This window comes from Sus scrofa, chromosome 1 (assembly GCF_054392235.1).
Source record: "Sus scrofa isolate SSC_HxYL_T2T_F1_AM1 chromosome 1, Sscrofa_HxYL_maternal_Yorkshire_Landrace_v2.0, whole genome shotgun sequence".
In the NCBI taxonomy this organism is placed as follows: domain Eukaryota; kingdom Metazoa; phylum Chordata; class Mammalia; order Artiodactyla; family Suidae; genus Sus; species Sus scrofa.
Window position 1 is genome coordinate 28,128,273 of NC_139383.1, and position 19,440 is coordinate 28,147,712.

Here is a 19,440-nt window from a genome sequence, read left to right on the forward strand (position 1 = left end):
AGGAGATTGGAGGGTGCAATGGGAGCATGTGCTGGGGATCTAACCTATCAGGGGCATCAGGGAAGGTCTTCTGGAAAGAGAGACAAGTTAAGCTAAAGACGATGAAAGTGAGGCTTTATGGGTCCCTTTTAGAAGGAAGGGAAGTGAATGGAGCTGATGGTCTCGCCTCCGTTATAAACTTCTCGCTCAAGGTTCCAGATATGACAGTGGAGATAACTATATGGGACAGGTGAGGAGGGATCAGAGTCAGCAAAGGAACCATGTAGGACTCAATCTGAGACCCTCATAGCTTCAAGCTTCAAGAAAAGAATAGTCTCCATTTAGGCCTCGCATTTGAGGGAAGACACGGCCTGTAGTTGAGTTCTTCTCTTGAGCCCTTTGTCCCCAGCCTAGAGGTCAATGAATGTGAAGCATGTGGGTGGATTTTGCGTTTATGAGATAGAAAGCTTTTTTTTTTTTTTTTGTCTGTTTGGTGATTTGTGGCTTCTCACACACAGACAGAAAATCATGATAAGTAATTTGGTTTGTTTTTCGTCTTCTAAAACATGTGTTTGACCTGTTTGTGCTTTTCCCTTATAGCTGCAATGTTAATACAGCTGCACTTTCAGAAAAATTTTAGCTGCTAACAGTCTTCTATCGCACACTAAAACGAATCCCAGAGTAAAAAGATGTACAATTAAGAAGTTGTGACTGTTTGATGATCTTTTCATGTTTATAGAATCCTAAACCAGATGCTATTCCACACACTGTATTAAAAAAGATTATGTTCTTCAACATTATTAATTAATTAAATAAACTTTAATGGGTACCTGACTTGCCTGGGGCAAATAGGGTGTTGGAAGGAGGTTTATCATGTAGCCAGGGAGATATAAAATATATAATGATAAGTACAATTGAAGGTAGGGGGTAAAAAAGAAAATGTGATGGATGGGTCACAGATGTGGGGGTGTTTATTACTGAGAGAGTAGGGAAGGCTGTAGGAAGGTGGTGACTGGGCTGATTGTTGACGGATAAGGGAATTTGGAATTTCAAGGTTTGGGGATGAGGCATGAAAGTCCAGGGGAGATAAGTCTGAGTAAATGTTCAGAGGCAGGAGTAATGGTGAGTAAGTGAAACACCAACTATCACGCTTTGTTGGTGCATGGGAAAGTGAGGCAGAAGAGTGGGAAGTAAGGCGTGGGGCCAGCTCATGTTTGTCTCAGATGCCAGGTGGGTTGGGAGCCACTGGAAGATTTTGAGGTGGAGTGGTACACGCAGAGTTCCTCCTTGGATTGAGTAAGCTGTATTTATGATGGATTCATCTTTAGGACATGTCGAAAGCAGGGAACCCAGAGGACTACGGCAGCAATCTAAGTATGAAAGAAGGAGATCTTGACTCCCCAGGGTGTGGGAAAAAATGGACTGGAGTGTGTGGGTGGGAAAGATTTTAATAGCTGTATAGAGCTCCTTTGATTTTGTGAGATATTTACTTTTTAATCTCGAAATATCCAATTGTGGTTTTTAAGTGCTATCTGTGAGCTTTATCAGCTATGAGCCAGATTGTCCCTGTGCCTAGGTTAATCAGATGCTGTTAACTCAAGGAAACTCTGCTTACTCTTCCAGGCCACTGGCTATAATTTCTCAAGTCCTTGCATTATTTTTCTCCTGTATTTACTTGATATTCATTTTCATGCATGTTGTCCCTTATAGAACTTTGCTTGTGTAGGCAGGGGAATTAATATTAGTCTCAATTGACTGAAAACTTGCCCAGGGTTGTAACAAATATTTGATTAAAGTTTTTTTTTCCACTACTTCTTATTGTCTCTTAACCTGCCTCAATTTGAGGGTTTGGGCTTGTCCTGAGACTCTGGAATGGCAACAGGAAATCTGATCCAAACTCAGTCAGTGTGATCAATTCCTGCGGCTCTTGCTTCTCCTCCCCATCTCCTTTGCCCCCCAAGAATTCAGGATGGCCTAGAATCAACTGATAGATTCTAGTGCATCCCCAGGACAAGCTCAGCCTTCAGTTCAATCTGGTGCCTTGGAAATGAATGCAGATCCATCCTAGAGAGGAGTTGGGACTTTTAGTTTGGGCTTGAGCCTGGCTGGGCATTGGAGGTGGAGAGGACAGGGTGGCCAGAAGGAAGGGAGATGTCAGGACCCCAGAGCTGCTGCGCTCAGGCCTGAAGTGGCACTTGGCAACTCTCTGATCTTCTGAAAATCCTCCATAGAAAGAGGCCGTGTGCCATCCTGGTTAATAGCATGGGTTCTACAGACCCCAACTGTGAGTTCGAGTTCTGCCTCCCTGGGCTGTGTGGCTTTAACACAACTATCCTAATCTCTTGGTGCATTAGTTTTCCTATGCACAAAATAGGATAATAGGATTAACCTCATGAGGGTGGTGGAAAGGTTGCATGTAAAGCATTAGAACACAGTTCAATTTATTACCGCATGATCCCTTCTGAGGCCATTAAGCCTTCACCACTTTGTACGCTCAGACCCTAGCCTTCCATCAGAGCAAGCATCACACAGTATTTTGTTATTTCCATTTCTGTCTTTTCACTAGGCCATGAGCTCCTTGAGGGCTGGTTCAGTAATGCTAAGATCCCATGTTTGAGGTCTGGCAAGGTACCAGGAACTGTGCTAACTTAACACACCAGAAGACCGAGGACTAAGAGGTTAGGTGGTTTGCCAAGAATCACAGAGGCAGTAAGCAAGAGACCCGGTTTCAAAGCTGAGTATGTTTAGTTGCATTCTCAATCACTGGCCTGTAGTGTCCTAGTCTTAGTCATCTTTCTATCCCCCAGGGCCTGGTGCAATGCCCAGCATGGATTAGATGCTCATTTAATGCTTAATGCTTGATGAATGGGTTTGATGGATTTTATCCTGCAGGTGATTGACTTCGAATACATCTCATATGACCTCTGTGGGTTATTGCTAAATAGCTGAAAACATTGAGAGGTACTGCTGTCCCGGTTTTGTCAACCTCTCTACCTTTTCGATTTGGCAAGTAATGCCATCCTTTTTGCTTAGATGGGGAGGGAGAAAAGATGATGAGTTATTAAAGGTTAAGTTAATTGCCTAAGAATCCCTGATTTTAGACTAGTTCTCTGACCTCTCTGTCTAAAATAACTATTCTTGGATTGCTGCAGAATTTCTTACGATCTCACTAAGACTCCCCTGTAAACAATGCTATTAACACTAACATTGATTCATTCGGAAGCAAAGCTGATTGTTATGCTACTAGCCTAATGACTGAATTTATTTAAGAGTAAAATAAAACAGAGGGTGGCAGTCAACTTCATAGCATTTGTCCCATTCATTTACACTCATGCATTCAAGAAATCATTACTGAGCATCTATTACTAGGCAGCCACCACGCACAGCATAATGTTCCAGGAAATAGTATGACAACCCACCCGCTGGGGTTTGCCCTCGAAGGGCAACCAAAACAACTCAGAGGACTTTACTTTTTTTTTTTTTAAAGGGTAGCATGTGTCAAAGGCTGTGTATAAAGTGAAAAGAATGCTGGATTTAGAAGCAGAGGATTATCATCCCAGCTCTGTTATATAGAGACTTAACCTGGAGTTTACTGAGCACATACTCAGTGGCAGGTGTTATCCAAAGGCTTCTCATTTATTACTGCTATTAAATTTTAAAACCAGCTTTATTGGAGTTCCCGTTGTGGCTCAGTGGTGAAAGAATCTGATGAGGAACCATGAGGTTGCAGGTTCGATCCCTGGCCTTGCTCAGTGGGTTAAGGATCCGGCATTGCCATGAGCTGTGGTGTGGGTCGCAGATGTGGCTCAGATCCTGTGGTGCTGTGGCTCTGGTGTAGGCTGGTGGCTACAGCTCTGATCAGACCCCTAGCCTGGGAACCTCCATATGCCGAGGGTGTGGCCCTAGAAAAGACCTAATAAATCAATAAATAAAAACAGCTTTATTGAGGTTTTGTTGATACATAAAAATCGTATATATTTAATATATACAACTAGAGGTTTTGCTCTATGGTTACATTGTGAAAGGATCACCACAATCAAGCTAATTATCATGTCCATTACCTCCATGGAATTACCACTGTGTGTGTGTATAGAATATTTAACTTAAGATCTATCCTTTTAGCAAACTGCACGTACACCGTACAGGATCATTAAGTATGGGCACTACGCTGTCCATTGGATCTCCAGAATTTACTCATCTTGCATAACTGAAACTTTGTGCCCCTTGACCAACATCATCCCATCTTCCCCATAGCTGCTGACAACCACCGTCTTAGTCTATTTCTATAAATTTGACTATTTTGGACTCCACATATGAGATCATGTTTTTTGTGTTTTGCTTCTTTTGCTTAGCAGAATATCCTCCAAGTTCACCCACATTGTCACAAATGTAAAGTTTTCTTTTCTTTTTTTAAGGCTGAATAATTTCATAAATGTGTGTGTGTGTATATATATATACACACATACATATATGTGTATCACATTTTAAAAATCCATTTCTCTGTCACTGAAGGACATTATTAGTTGTTTCTATACCCAAAGACTTCTCATTTAACTTTTTATTAGCTATGTGATCTGGGACAAGTCTCTCACATAATCTGAGCCTCAGTTTCCCATCCATGAAGTGGAATAATAATTCTATATCTATCTCACTGGTTGTTATGAGGATTAAAGGAAGTGCTCTGAATATAAAAGCTCCTTGCACACTCTAAGACGCTATCTCAAGGAGTCCATTATAATCAACTTGTTTCTATTACTGAAATTTAGATTCTCTTATAATTTATACTCTTTCTTTGATTTATTGCATGTCTTATTCTGCTAATAAGACTATTTTAGGTTCTTGTTTGTATGCTTCTCCTATAAAGCCACTATCAGTCCTAATTTGGTTATTTATAAATATGAATTTTAACATGTTAAGTTTTCTTAAAATGGGCAACAAAGAAGAGAGAGCAGAGAAGACAGCGTTGGAGAAGAAAACAGAGAGGAAAAATGACATAAATCAAATGGAAGTGAAAAGAATCAGTTCCTTCCTCCCTTAGAATAAGGACACGGTGAAGATCGGGGATTAGGACTTAGATTTAGAAACAATCCTTATTCAGGAAAAAAGCTCTGCAAAATGGTGATTAGCTAAGGAAAAAGGGGATAAATTAGACATTCATCTTTATCATTAGGTTTAAAACAGTCATTTTGATTCTAATTTATTCTAATTTTTCAGACTAATATTCTACATCTAAGTATGAGAATGTGTGGAGTTCCTGTTGTGGCGCAGCAGAAACGAATCTGACTAGGAACCATGAGATTGCGGGTTCGATCCCTGGCCTTGCTCAGTGGGTTAAGGATCTGGCGTTGCTGTGAGCTGTAGTGTAGGTTGCAGACTTGGCTTGGGTCTGGCGTTGCTGTGGCTGTGGCTGTGGCAGGCACATATAGCTCTGATTAGACCCCCTAGCCTGGGAACCTCCGTATGCCGCTAAAAAAAAAGATAAAAGACAAAAAATAAATAAATACGAGGGTTTGAATTGTTCCTTAATGTTTTATTCAAATTCCCTGATTCCAAACTGTATCGTAAATTCTCAAGAGGAGGGGCTAATAACTTGTATTTTTTTGTATCCCTCTTGAAGCTTGGCAGAGGTCTAAGTTTTAGTATATGGGGAATGATCAATTTATAGTAGATACTTTCTGTAAAGGCATGTTCAATGTTCCTAAAATCATCATCACTATTTTCTTAATTGGAAAGTAAGATTTTAGCTTCTTATTTATGGAAGCAGTTCCTTTAATTTCAACTGTGAGGAGGTGAGAGCTAAGATCTTGAATGTGAAATAGTTATGAAAACTGAATGGTATGATTTGGGGGAGATTAATCAAGCGGACTTTAGGGCAGTATTCAAACAGCCACTATGTTCTTGGAGTTTACATAATTAAAACTTAGAAATTTATGCCTAGCGCCTTGGTTTTTTCTGCTCAAATCAGCAAAGCTACCACCTGCCCTTGCCAAAGTTGTCGTTCTGAGCTTGAATCAGTTTCAAATGACTGTGCCCTCCTGGCATGGCTCCACCAAAGCTCAGCTCTCCGCAGCTCGCACTTTGGCTCTGGTGCACAGAGGGGAACGTTTACATCTGCATAGCAAGTAGGAAGGTGCCTTTTGATTTCATGTCCAGGGATTTGATTAATTCTCCAGAACTGCACTGAGGAACTATGTTGAGATTGGAGCCAGTGATGAAGTCTGCATTCATTCTTCCACCTTCTCTCTGCTCAACCATGAGTCACTCTAACTCCTACCCTGTAAAGTTGCTATTAGACCACCTCTGGTCTGAAGCACAGGTCAGCTTGACATGTCAATGCTGACAACTGCTCAGGGTGGCTCATTCACAATTCATGCATTTGAAAAGTGGATTATGTGTATTTAGGTTGCTGACTTCCCGATCCTATTTCTGATACTTTCATACCAGAACCTAAAAGCCTTATGTTCTATTAAACTACTTCTTATGTAAATCAGTTTTTTTTTCTTTCAAATCAGTGTCCTCAATGGAATTCCTTTTAGTCTAATAGATATTTAAGGTCAATAGACATGGTTGAGTATGTTTTTCTCTGCATTCTGTAAAATACCATCTATGAAAATCCCTCTTCCCTATTTACAAATGAGTTGTCCATTTTGAACTGGGATAATTTTTACTGGTCCTATTCCTCTAAAAGCAATTAACCAGACATTCTTTTCCTTAGTTCCCTTTGCTTGTTGTTTCTCCTTGCTCCTGAGGTCCCAGGAAATAGACCTTGGAGATGGGATGGAGGCAGTCTTTATTCAACAAACATGTTGGTAATTCTGAATGTTTTTAGGTGTCTTTGGACATTTCAGGGAGAGGAGACGTTATATGATTTCAGGATGTCCTTTGTCTCCAGTTGAAGATCATCCAAACTTTGAAATCTCATGAGGAAATCTAGTGGTTTTCTTCAACACAACTAGAAGACATTGACCCTGCCAGTTTCATTAGGAAATGAGCTATTATGTTGATCTCCTTACAAAGCCCCTGGTTTCTGAGAAGTTTCTCTCCCTATGGCGCTTTGGAAAGGTCTGCTGCTTGTCAAGAGCGATCAATCTTGATTCCTAAAAAGTTGTGGTTGGAATTCTAATGGCAAAATGTTATGTATTGGCTTTTTGCATTAGTAAGTTTTAACCAGATATCATCCCAACAAAAAGGGTATCTAGACACGAAATTCAAGTAAAAAACTCAGTGATTCAACAGGTTTTTGATGTTAAGTGGCCATTCATACCATAAATAATTGACTACTCAAAAATGAGAACACAAGCCTCTCACACTTTAACTTATTTTAGCTAAGGGTTTAGTTGACAACCAAGTACTGGCAAATTCATTTTACTTTTGTGTGTATTTTGACCCAACCGAAACTTAAACTCCATTTCTCCACCCCAAATCAATCAGAGTATTTTGGCAATTGTATGATTAGAGCTATTTAGTCTCATTGTATAGACTGACGTACAATAGATGAAAATTTGGTTAAAAATTGTAAGCAAAGGGCACTTTCAAGATGGTATCACTGGAATTGCAAATGTAATTAGGCCAAAATTCTGTCCTATGACTTTTCTTCCCAGTTCATTTATGACAGAGTTCATTAATGCACAGTGGATGAGGGAATGTGATTTGGGTAAGTGCTCCCTGTAGTCAATGATAAAATAAAAAGACAACATTTCTGGGTAATTACTGGAAATAAGAGTAGTGTGGGATAATAACCATTAATACTTATAATAGAGTATTTACTATGTACTAGGGGGTATTCTAGTTTCTTTACATGGATCATCTAACTTAATCGGGCCCATAATGCAGTTTCTCTTTTTATCTCCATTTTACAAATGAGAAAATTGAGGTGCAAAAAGGTTAGAAAAGATACAAAGCATCTGACTCCAGAGCTCATCTTTTTTTGTTTGTTTTTGGTTTTGGGGCAGCAACCACGGCACATAGAAGTTCCCTGGCAAGGAGTCGAAATTGGAGCTGCAGCTGCCAGCCTACACCACAGCCACAGAAATGTGGGATCCTAGCCTCGTCTGGAACCTACACCACAGCTCAAGGCAACGCGGGATCCTCAACCCACTGATTGAGGCCAGGGATTGAACCCACACCCTCATGGATCCTACTTGGATTTGTTACCACTGAGCCATGACGGAAACTCCTCCAGAACCCATCTTTTAATGATGATAATCAAGTAAAGAGAAGTATCCCCAAGGATAGGGCGAAAGGAGGGTATAGGGAAGTGAGAAATTACTAATGTTTCTTGAGATTGAAAAAAAAAAAGAACATAAACCAGGATCATAAACCCTATAAAAATGGAGTCCATTCTCCAAGGAATTGAGAATTGAAGGCTCCCCGAGAAAAGTATCTCTTTATAGCCTTTAAATTTCAGCTTCACAGGGCAATAGCAAACATAAACAATGACCATAGAAAGAACTCAACAACCTCAAAGGTGGGCTCAGAAGCCTTCAAAGCACATTATCCTGATTCAAAGTAATCTTACAATAACGAGTATATAGCACACCTGGTCTGCATGCATCTTGGTTGGCCCCTCATTCAATCTTGGTTTTCAATGGAACTAACCAAGGTTGTTCAGCTTGGTTAGTTGGGCCAAGACATATAATATAAATGTTTAGCATCTGTTGATAATAAAGGACTCACCTTGACCCCGGTGAGCTGTCAGAAAGGGCATCAGAGCCCTAAGAAGTTAGAAGACACAATGCACAGCAAAGGAAACCATAAAAAAAAAAACAAAACAAAAAGACAACTTACAGAGTGGGAGAAAATAGTTTCAAACGATGCAACTGATAAGGGCTTAAAATCTAAAATATACAAACAACTTATACAACTCAACAGCAAAAAAGCCAACAACCCAATTGAAAAATGGGCAAAAGATCTGAATAGACATTTCTCCAAGGAAGATAAACCAATGGCCAACAAGCACATGAAAAAATGCTCAACATCCCTGATTATTAGAGAAATGCAAATCAAAACTACTATGAGGTACCCCCTCACACCAGTCAGAATGGCCATCATTAATAAGTTCACAAACAACAAATGCAGGAGAGGGTGTGGAGAAAAGGGAATTCTCCTGCACTGTTGGTGGAAATGTAAATTGGAACAACTACTATGGAGAACAGTATGGAGGTACCTTAGAAAACTATATGTAGAACTACCATATGACCCAGTAATCTCACTCTTTAGCATATATCCAGACAAAACTTTCCTTGAAAAGGACACATGAACCTGCATGTTCATTGCAGCACTATTCACAATAGCCAAGACATGGAAACCTAATGTCCATCGACAGACGAATGGATTAAGAAGATGTGGTAAATATACACAATAGAATACTACTCAGCCATTGAAAAAGAACAAAATAATGCCATTTGCAGCAACATGGATAGAACTAGAGACCTAAGTCAGAAAGAGAAAGACAAATACCATATGATATCACTTATATCTGGAATCTACTATATGGCACAAATGAACCTTTCCTCAGAAAAGAAAATCATGGACATGGAGAACAGACTTGTGGTTGCCAAGGGGAGGAGGGAGTGGGATGCACTGGGAATCTGGGGTTAATAGATGCAAACTATTGCCTTTGGAATGGATAAGCAATGAGATCCTGCTGTATAGCACTGGGAATTATATCTAGTCACTTGTGATGGAGCATGATAATGTGAGAAAAAAGAATGTGTACATGTATGTGTGACTGGGTCACCTTGCTGTACAGTAGAAAATTGACAGAACACTGTAAACCAGTCATAATGGAAAAAATAAAAATCATTATTAAAAAAATTCTGAAGACACAATATGTAACAAGTCTCTCTAGAACATCCACACTCTGCCCCCTTCTACTCTCTGTACCACCTTTGACATTATTTAGCTTAGGCCTTTTTTTCCCTCTCTAAAATCTACTGTTCTTTTCCAGAAGCAGGGGTATTCTGCCCAGTTAGGCTTCCTCTCATCTTTTAGTCTTCTACTCTTTTCCTTACTTATTTTGTAAGATCATTGTTCGGTATAGTGTAATCAGCCAAAGCAAGAGCCTGTTTTCTTTCTGACATTAATCGTCCCTCACATACACTTCCACCCATTCGGAAGTGGTCTCAGAAAACATGTCTGGACTCCAGCTCTCAGTGCACTTTACACCTAGATGCTCATCTCCTTTGCACTGAATAGCAACAAATCTACTTGTTTTCATACTCACTGTGCTTCCTTGAATATAGTATTTATCTTTTAATTTAAACATATATTCTTCCCAATTTCCTACATCTTGGGAAGTATTAAAAGGGTTTTCACTAAGCAAAACGTTAGGCAAAGTGTGGGAAATGGGTTCAAATAAAGTGAAAAATACTTTGATATTATTTATTCTGAACTTTTAATACAATGTTTGTTTTGAGAATATTCATGGATTCATACACTGAGGAAATGTCAATGAAATAAAGGGCTTAGGTTGAGGTATTCAAAGCGAAGAGTATTAGGTAAAAGGCCTGGTAAAAATTCAAGACTCACCTATGAGTTAAATAGGACACCTTACCAGATGTATTTAATTAGAGTCAAATGTCTGGCACAACCAAAGGCAAATATTAAAACATTTCTACCATCGAAGAGGAGGCATTTACTTTACTTTTCTCTTCCCATTTTAATGATTACAGTGGTAGTTATGCCCATTATGAGACTGGCAAAACTATTCCACATTCCAGGGGCTGTGCCTTCACTTCTACATTCACAAGAGCTGAACTCTTTGCTGAAGCACACACTTTCTTGCTTAGGCTATACTCCTTCCTTCTCACTCCCCAGAGTTATACAAATGTTCTTGACCCCTTTTTTTGTCTCACTCCTTGTGTCAGACCACCTCAGAACCACAATGGGGCTGCCTCACTTTTGGATCCCCAGTGAATGGTCTCCATGGAACCATCTTTCACTGAGAGAGTCTGTAAAACTCCCTCGTGGTGGCACACGGTTGCTGCATATCTGCTCACACTCAAACTTCTCCGAAAGCACTGGTGACTGTATCTGGTCACTTATGATGGAGCATGATAATGTGAGAAAAATAATGTACATATGTATGTGTGACTGGGTCACCTTGCTGTACAGTAGAAAACTGATAGAACACTGTAAACCAGCTATGATGGAAAAAATAAAAATCATTAAAAAAAAAAAAAAACAAACCAACCTCCTAGGAAGGACTTCCTCCATTATCATACAGAAAACTCTCATCAAAACTTGCTCCGCATAACTCAAGAGAGGAAAAACCTTTTACTTCCCAGCTATAATGAGCGCTGTAATCATCCTGTTTCCCCCTTCACCCTGCCGGCTAGAGAGCTCAGATTTCAGTTTCGCTCAATTACTTCAAATATTTGTCCTCTGTCCCCCCTACTTTACTGTATGGTTTTTGTCTTTGATCCAGACAGGATGGTGTTATGTCTCTGTGTACTTATGTTTTATTGTAACCTTCTTATAAACCTACACATCTTTCTAATAATAGATAATGTTTTATAAGTTCTTATCCTCAATCTTTAACTTTAAATGGAATGCAATATCGATTTAAATCTTGACTTACTCTCTCATCTTATCCTCTGAACAGCTCATACATGTACCTCTGTTTATGATCTAATGGGTGAGTTCCATAGTTCTGGCTCTGAAGTTATGAAAACTTTTCATAGGGGAAGGGCATTTCCTGCGGCATTTCTATCTAACTGTAAATATTCTGTTGTGGAATGGAGGTGGTGGTGCCCTAGGAAAGGTGGTAATAATGATCTTTGGAGTTACTGAATACTTTGGCCTGTTTTAGGTATTATAATGTATCTTTGAGCATATTTTTCAACAACTATCATAGCCATAGCCTAGCCATCAAGATTGGAGAAGTTAACCTGTAGGAAGTAAACTCCTTTTGAGATAAATCAGAATTAGTTTTCCTATGTATTATTAACAGTCAACGTCATCCAAGTTTTATAATGTACTAAGCAAGCTGAATTGGCTATAGGACCAATTTAGAAGCTCTGTAATGTCTTTGAATATCTTAAATGTTGACATTAATCTGTAATTCACAATTTCAGGATATGCTTCTGGGGGGGGGGGGTGGAGGGAAGAGAGGAGAGCAGGGGCAAAACAACAATGTGAGAGTTCAAAAGGGTTGAAGATGCACTTGCGGTATTTGGATTGGCGCTCCAGAGCTCACGGATGCTTGTGATTGCTTATCTGACTTATCTAAACTGCTGACGTCAAAAGAATTAGGCTAGAAATCTTATGATTACAGCTTTTCTTGTGATCTTTTCTGGTATTTCCTGTTTCCTGTCAGGCCAAATATACTTTGAGAGAGGGTTATTTTATGGCATCTCACCGTCTCTGCCTCAGCTAGAGCCAGAGGTACGGGGAGCATGAAGTAAAAATAATTAAGAACATCAGAAAACTCTTGTCTGCTGCCACCCCCCTCACACTGACGTTTCTTTTTAAACATCAAAAAAGTTTCTGTAATGGTTCAGAGTAGGGTCTTATTTTTGATGGAACGTGGTCTATTGTTCATTAAAAAAGAAGAAGCCTCTTCAATTATATTTCTATTACCTTATTTGGGTGGTAACGAGCAGACAGGCTGTGAATGGTATAATGCAGACAGCCGAGAAGGCTGCTGAGAGAAGGGAGAGACAGTTTCAGAGGAGGAAAGGAGGAAAAACAGCCACCAAATGCTACACACTACTCTTCTCCTTTGGAAATGCAAACACCTTAAGGAAGCAGGAAAGGAAAAAAAAAGGTGGTCAGGGATAAGCTTTATAAAATCTTGCCTACATGTGGCTAAACCTTCAACTTTCTTTCTGAGCTTGGCACTATGTTTGCAAAGAAAGCCTGAGGGATGGTTAATCCTCAAGGGTTTATGGACAAATGTACTAGAGACCCAAGCTCCCAATAACTACACACACTAGCCCTGTCTGGCCCACACCCCCGAAACTCTATTTCCAAGCAACAGGCAGAAAGAAGCAGAAGTATGGAACAGGATCACAGGAACATTTCATTTATGATGTTTTTAGCAACTGGCAGTTACCATCTCTTACATTTATCTTACATGTAACTTCTTTTAACCTCACAATCCCATCGAAATTCTTAACCTTGAGTATTCTTTTCTGGTGAACAACTCCCCTTTTAGTACACTGCAGTCACTCTAGATGGGGAAATTCACAAAGAGAAAGCTTGGGACTTGCCCCCAACATTTTATTTATTTATTTGTTTGTATGTTTGTTTGTTTATTTATTTATTTGTCTTTTTAGGGCCACACCCACAGCATATGGAGGTTCCCAGGCTAGGGGTGAATTGGAGCTGTAGCCACTGGCCTAATGCCACAGTCACAGCAACGCCAGATCCCAGCCGCATCTGTGACCTACACCACAGCTCACAGCAATGCCGGGTCCTTACCCACTAAGGGAGGCGGCTAGGGATCGAACCTGAGTCCTCATGGATGCTAGTCAGATTCGTTTACGCTGAGCCACGATGGGAACTCTGTCTCCAACATTTTATAGTCTAAGTATGGAAACAAGGAAGATACATGTATAGATACACACATGAGCATGCATCTATGGGTACATATACGACTCTGGTTCGTGTTAAGATGAATGCCACCCACTTACAGAATGCAACCACAGAGATGTTGGTGCTCACGAAAAGGACAGAAAATTACATTTAGAGGGATTATCATGTAGAGAGGCATTTTTGAAGTCACTAGTAAAAATTTGGACCACGGCAGAAAGTATGGCTGAGTCAACAGCATGGCTGGCCATCAAGGAACTTCAAATTGTCTCCAATTATACTGTATAATCTCCAAGTATATTTAACTTTCTTACCTAAGAAAATGCAGTGGTTTAACTAGATGATCTTTTTTTTTTTTTTTTCCCTGTGTAATCTTCTTTTTTTTTTTTTTATTTTCCCACTGTACAGCAAGAGGGTCAGGTTATCCTTACATGTATACATTACAATTAAATTTTTTTAACTAGATGATCTTAAAGGCACTTTCCATTATAAAAGGCAGAGATTTCTCTACCCATTTCTCAATGGTTCTACAAAAGTTAAGATTTCTTGTTCAAATGCAACCTGGTCCCATGGATATCATGTCTTTCTGCTTCCCAATATTCCCCCCCGCCCCCAGCCCCGCCACTATTCTTCATGCCAAACATCAGACCAAATTAATGTGATTCATCTCCATTTCTCAATCATTTCTTCTGCTTTTGTATCTCAGTCATGTTAATTCTTTCACCAAGAAAGTCACATAGTCACATCTTATTGAGATCTTACTCACTGTAATGACCAGTGCACACAAGGCCTATGTGGGTTACTCTAGAGAGGGGGGAGTTAATGGCCACTCCTCATGGAGTGTCTAATCCCATTTGGTTTGTATTTGGGTGAGTAGTTTTATATAATTCACTCAATTATATATATAATGAATGAATTATACATATAATCAATTTATATTTGAATGAATTATATATATGAATTATATTTATAACATAATTTTATTATATTTTAAATAATAAGCTACAAAGAATTGTGTTTTTCTTATGCATTTTCTCATCCATCCTGTGGCACTTAGCCTTGAAAGAATTGTTTTCTTAAGAAAACATAGCATCCAGAAGATAGGAAGAACGAGACTTAACAAAGTAGGAAGGATGAACTGTTTGGAGATTATGAGAATAAATTGTGTCAGGTTTTAAATCTGGGGAAGAGATGAACACAACTGGAATGGGAGGTCTGGTCTAGAAGAACATCGAGAATATAAATCCTTCTGAACAGGGTGGTATCAAGTGGTGAAGGGCTTTGGCTTGATGATTTGTATATTATTTCTTGCAGTTCTATGTAAAATGCTATATATAGCACTTGGGAAAGTTGGTTTGTAAGTTAAAGAAAAAATATTCATCATCTCAGACTTCTCATTATTTACTAAATTTATGGTCAACAGACATCAAGCTGATGGTTAGCAATCCATTGGTATCCTTACCCCAAGTCCAGGTCTCCACTAGACGTTGTTGCTGGAGTGACCTTTCTAAAATGTAAGATTGATCACTTACCACTAAAACTACTGGAAGACTTCTCATTGCCTGGAGGAAACACTCCTTAGAAAGGCACATGAAGCCTTTGATACTCTGCCACCCAGTCTGCCTTTCTAGTCTTACCTCTAGCCCTCTTCCTGATATATGCCAAATCTCATGACTTGACGTTCCCCAGAATTTCTTATATTTGGTTCTACTTATTTTTCATGAAATGTCCTCCATTTCTTTTTCACTTGGAGAAATGTAACTTACTTTGAATGGTACCTCAAAATCACCTCCACTCTGAAAACTCCTTTAACACCCATAATTCAGAATCAGTCACTCCCTTGTGTGTTGGTACAGACTTTGTGTAGGTACTTCCAGTGTAACATATGTCACCTATCTAGCTTGCCCTATCTGTCTGTCTGTCTGTCTGTCTACCTATCTATCTATCATCTATCGATCATCTACCTACTTACCTCTGTCTCTCTATTCATCCGTTCATCCATCCATCTACCTCAACTTTCATGGTTCATGATTTTTTTTCCCCAAAGAATCAAGACAGTGTCTGAAATATGACGGTCACTAAATAGACTTAATTGAATAAGCAGTCTTGGTCCTTCTTCACTGTTCTCACAGAGTACTATTTCTACTTTTCTCTTGAAACATATGCTATTCTGCCTTGATATTAGTAAGCTGTTTATTGATCTGTGTTTTCTAACAGGTTTCAATCTCTTCTGCTTTTCTCCCAGGTACGTTAACAGTGCTTTGCATTGAGCAGACGCTTAAGAGCAGACACTCAATTATTCAAATGAATAACTAAATAAAGTTAGAAATTTGAATTTGTTACTTCCACTTCTGAGTATCTTGAATAAACAACCAGGAAATATAGATCTTAATTTCTTCTATTTCTAAATGGGGAATAATTTTTATTCAACTGATACTTATTTTATCATAGAATAAGCTAAATTCTTGCATGTAATATTGAAACATCATTTTCCATTCTGTGACCTCCTAGAGGGTTTTTAATTATTTTTGGAGTGTTTGAGATATTTTAAAAAGTATTTTCAAAGCAATACTTGTTTAACTCACATTCTGGGTGCATTTATCACCAAACCAAAGAACAGTGCATTTAGGATTAAAGAGAGAGTAGAAATCATTTGCTTTAGAGTTTACAAGTCCAGTGAATTCACAATTCTTGATTTTACATACCAATTTAATTTAAACATTTCCTTAGAATTAGGGACTGATCCAAGAAAAACAGTGTAGAACTCAACCAATATTGACAAGAGATAACAAGGGCAAAAAATATAGGTGTATTTAAACCTCAAGTGAGGTCTAGGAAGGATGAGGAAGGAGGCAGCAGTTTCTGTGTATCTGCCACCATTGCCAAGGCAATAATGGCTCCTGTTACAGAGCTAGAAGAAAATAATGATCCCTAGTATAATGCTGCAGCCTTTCTGTTCTTTATCCCAGTACATTCCTCCCAGTGCCTCCCACCCATCTTCTCTCTAGGGGCCAAGGAGCCCTAGAGAGAAAGGAGAGGAAGAACGCTCAGAAATTTCCAACTAGCACAGTCAAGCAATGAAAATATATAGACCTAACCAGAGTACAATGCACTGTATGATTATGATGACAATCCCAATTTGCATGCAGCTTTCTTTTTTTTTTCTTAAAGTATAGTTGATTTACAGTGTTTCTTCAATTTATGTTGTACAGCAAACTGACCCAGTCATATGTACATGTACATTTTTTTTCATACTATCTTCCATCATGTTCCAAACCAAGAGACTGGATATAGTTCCCTGTGCTATACAGTAGGACCCCACTGCTTATTGATTCTAAATACAGCATTTTGCATCTACTAACCCCAAACCCCCTGGCCATCCCACTCCCTCTCCCCTCCGTAAATCCTCAGCTTTCAATGTGGAACCTGATGAGAAAAGTGTGACTTATATGCATCCTGTTTTGTGCATTACGGTCATTCAGTTGAGCTTTTTAGTATCATTGAGATGGTGGCTGAAATGCAAGTGCATATTGTAAAAGAGAGAGAGTAAAAGGGGAGAATGATTGGGTTCAGCAGATGCATGGGGATGTAACTAAAATAAATGATAGTCAGTATATATAACTGAAGTACAGGGCTCAGTTCATGGCAGAACAACCTGTGTATGATGGAGATCATGCTTTTTGAAATACATCACATGATTTTTCTTTTGCTCGCTCTTATGTGTGTCTTTCCCATACATTCACCAGAGGCATCCACCGGGGATGATTAGGACTGCTAGAGCAAGCGGGACAAGAGAAAGAGGGGGTGAATAGTCACCATTTTGTTTTCAGAGGAACAGTTTTTGTCTTTTTGCTCACGTTTGTTTTTGTGTGTGTTTGAGTTTGCAGCAGAACAATGATCTTTAAGAACTGGTCTTTGTGGAAATATAATGGGACTCTGCATTCATTCACTAGATTTCATTGAGAGGTAGGCTGTGGATATGGTTTCTTGTCCTTTCCACACTGAGGCTTCCTTCGCCTGGAAAAGAGGGTGTGGCACAGAGTAAGGCCATCTACTCCTGACACCCTGGGGAATTGTGGGGAAGAGAATCAAAGGCAGACCCAGTGCTCAGATGGACATGCTCCTCTGTCCCAGGTTGGCACTTTGCACTGAATGTTGTCAAAATATTCAGATGAGTATGTGGGACCCTGAGACACACTGACCAGATAGCACCTTGGAGTGGAGCAAGAGGAGGGAAAATATTTATCCAAAGGAAGACATTTAATCCAGGAGAGATAGGCTACAACCTTGGTAATTAGCAAGTTCAATTCTGTTTTCTCTTTTCCTTCTTTTCTTTATCTTCTTTTCCTTCCTTCCTTCCTTCTCTTTCTTCATGTGGAAGTTCCCAGGCTAGGAGCTGAATTGGAGCTGCAGCTGCCAGCCTATGCTATAGCCACAGCAACACAGGCTCCGAGCTGCCTCTGTGACCTATGCTGCAGCTTGTGGCAACAACACCAGATCCCTGACCCACTGAGCAAGGCCAGAGATTGAACCCAAGTCCTCATAGATCCTACGTCAAGTTCTTAATCTGCTAAGCCACAATAGGAACTCCAAATTTTCTGAACCTTCATGAGGGTGGGTTCAAGAGGAAGATTTGATTAGTCGAAGAAAAGAAACAGGATATTTTCAATATTTTCAAATTGTATATTTGAATGTGGAAATTTGAGGTGTCTGTGACAAAGGTTTTTAACCGAGTCTGTTTCCTCTTCAATTCTGTATGTGTTTTGGATTACACTTCTTACACTTGGATCCAATTTCTTTGCAGTGACTTCACCTCACTTCCTTCCCTTTGGTGCTTGCTCCTACCTGTCCCCTTCTCTTTTTTTTCTCAATCATTTTTTCCAGCACATTCTGTCTACTTTTTTGAGTGAATTTTTGTCACTGATCCTCTAAATGAACATGTCTGCAGGCTTTCCAAATTGCTCAAGTCTATAGATTTCTGTGAGAGATTTGTGTGCCATCCAAAAAGAGATGGAGACGAAGGAAGCAAGGAAGAGAAACTTGTGCTCTGGTTTTAATCCCAGAGGTTGAGGGCTATCTGAGGATTCAGTGGGAAAAGTTCTAATGATTGCATTATATGTCTTATTACCCTTGGTTATATAATTTTCTTTTTCAATACCTTGGCTAAAGATTTATATTCATTCTCATTATATCTCTTGCCTTGAATCCATTTTACGATTTTCTGGCTTTTGCACTTTTCAATTTCTACTACCAGGTACATGCAACAGCCTGCTACTCAATCTCTCTTGAAATGTGTCCTTTTCTCTCTATGGGATTTTATTTTTCTGGGGTAGGCTTGCCCCCCCTGGACTCACTGTTAAAGCCATACCCAGCTAAACCCTGCTTTGCTTTTGTCAAATATACCTGCCAACTGCACACAAGGTTGACTTTTAGGTTTTACCTTGTTACTAATGTTAAAGACCATGATCCATGGACTCTTTTGTGGGGCTCCCCTTGCACTTGTGTGAGAGCCCTAGAGTAACAAAATGCTCAGGACAGGGGTTTGGTTTATAATCTATAAAATATGCCATGTGGAATTTTTTTTCTTTTATAGGTAAGAAGAAGTATTCTTAAGAAAGGGTCTCTGATAATTTTGTAGTTTGACGAAATTTGAGACCAGGGCACAGATACAAATCTAAACTCTTAGGGTGGTCTCTTAACATTTTAGAGGTTAAAGTCAAGTCTAAAGAGAAATACATGGAAAGGCAGAGAGAGATAAATAGAAAAACAAAGAGTAAGGTCTACATTGTGTGTATATCTAGGCTAGGGCATTGTCTTAAATCACAAGTACTTTGAGCTTTGCTCCATATCATATTTTTCATATGGTGATATATACCTACCATGGACCAGAAACTGTATTGATAATTAAAGAGAGAAAATAATCGG

General features: G+C 39.3%; 2 protein-coding genes across 15 annotated transcripts in view; one reads left to right on the forward strand and one right to left on the reverse strand.

The window, feature by feature from the left end:
• MTFR2 (mitochondrial fission regulator 2) overlaps positions 1-19,440 on the forward strand; it is a 240,536-nt gene that overhangs the window by 179,920 nt on the left and 41,176 nt on the right. The gene's annotated exons all lie outside the window — the stretch shown is intronic.
• PDE7B (phosphodiesterase 7B) overlaps positions 1-19,440 on the reverse strand; it is a 608,116-nt gene that overhangs the window by 130,060 nt on the left and 458,616 nt on the right. The gene's annotated exons all lie outside the window — the stretch shown is intronic.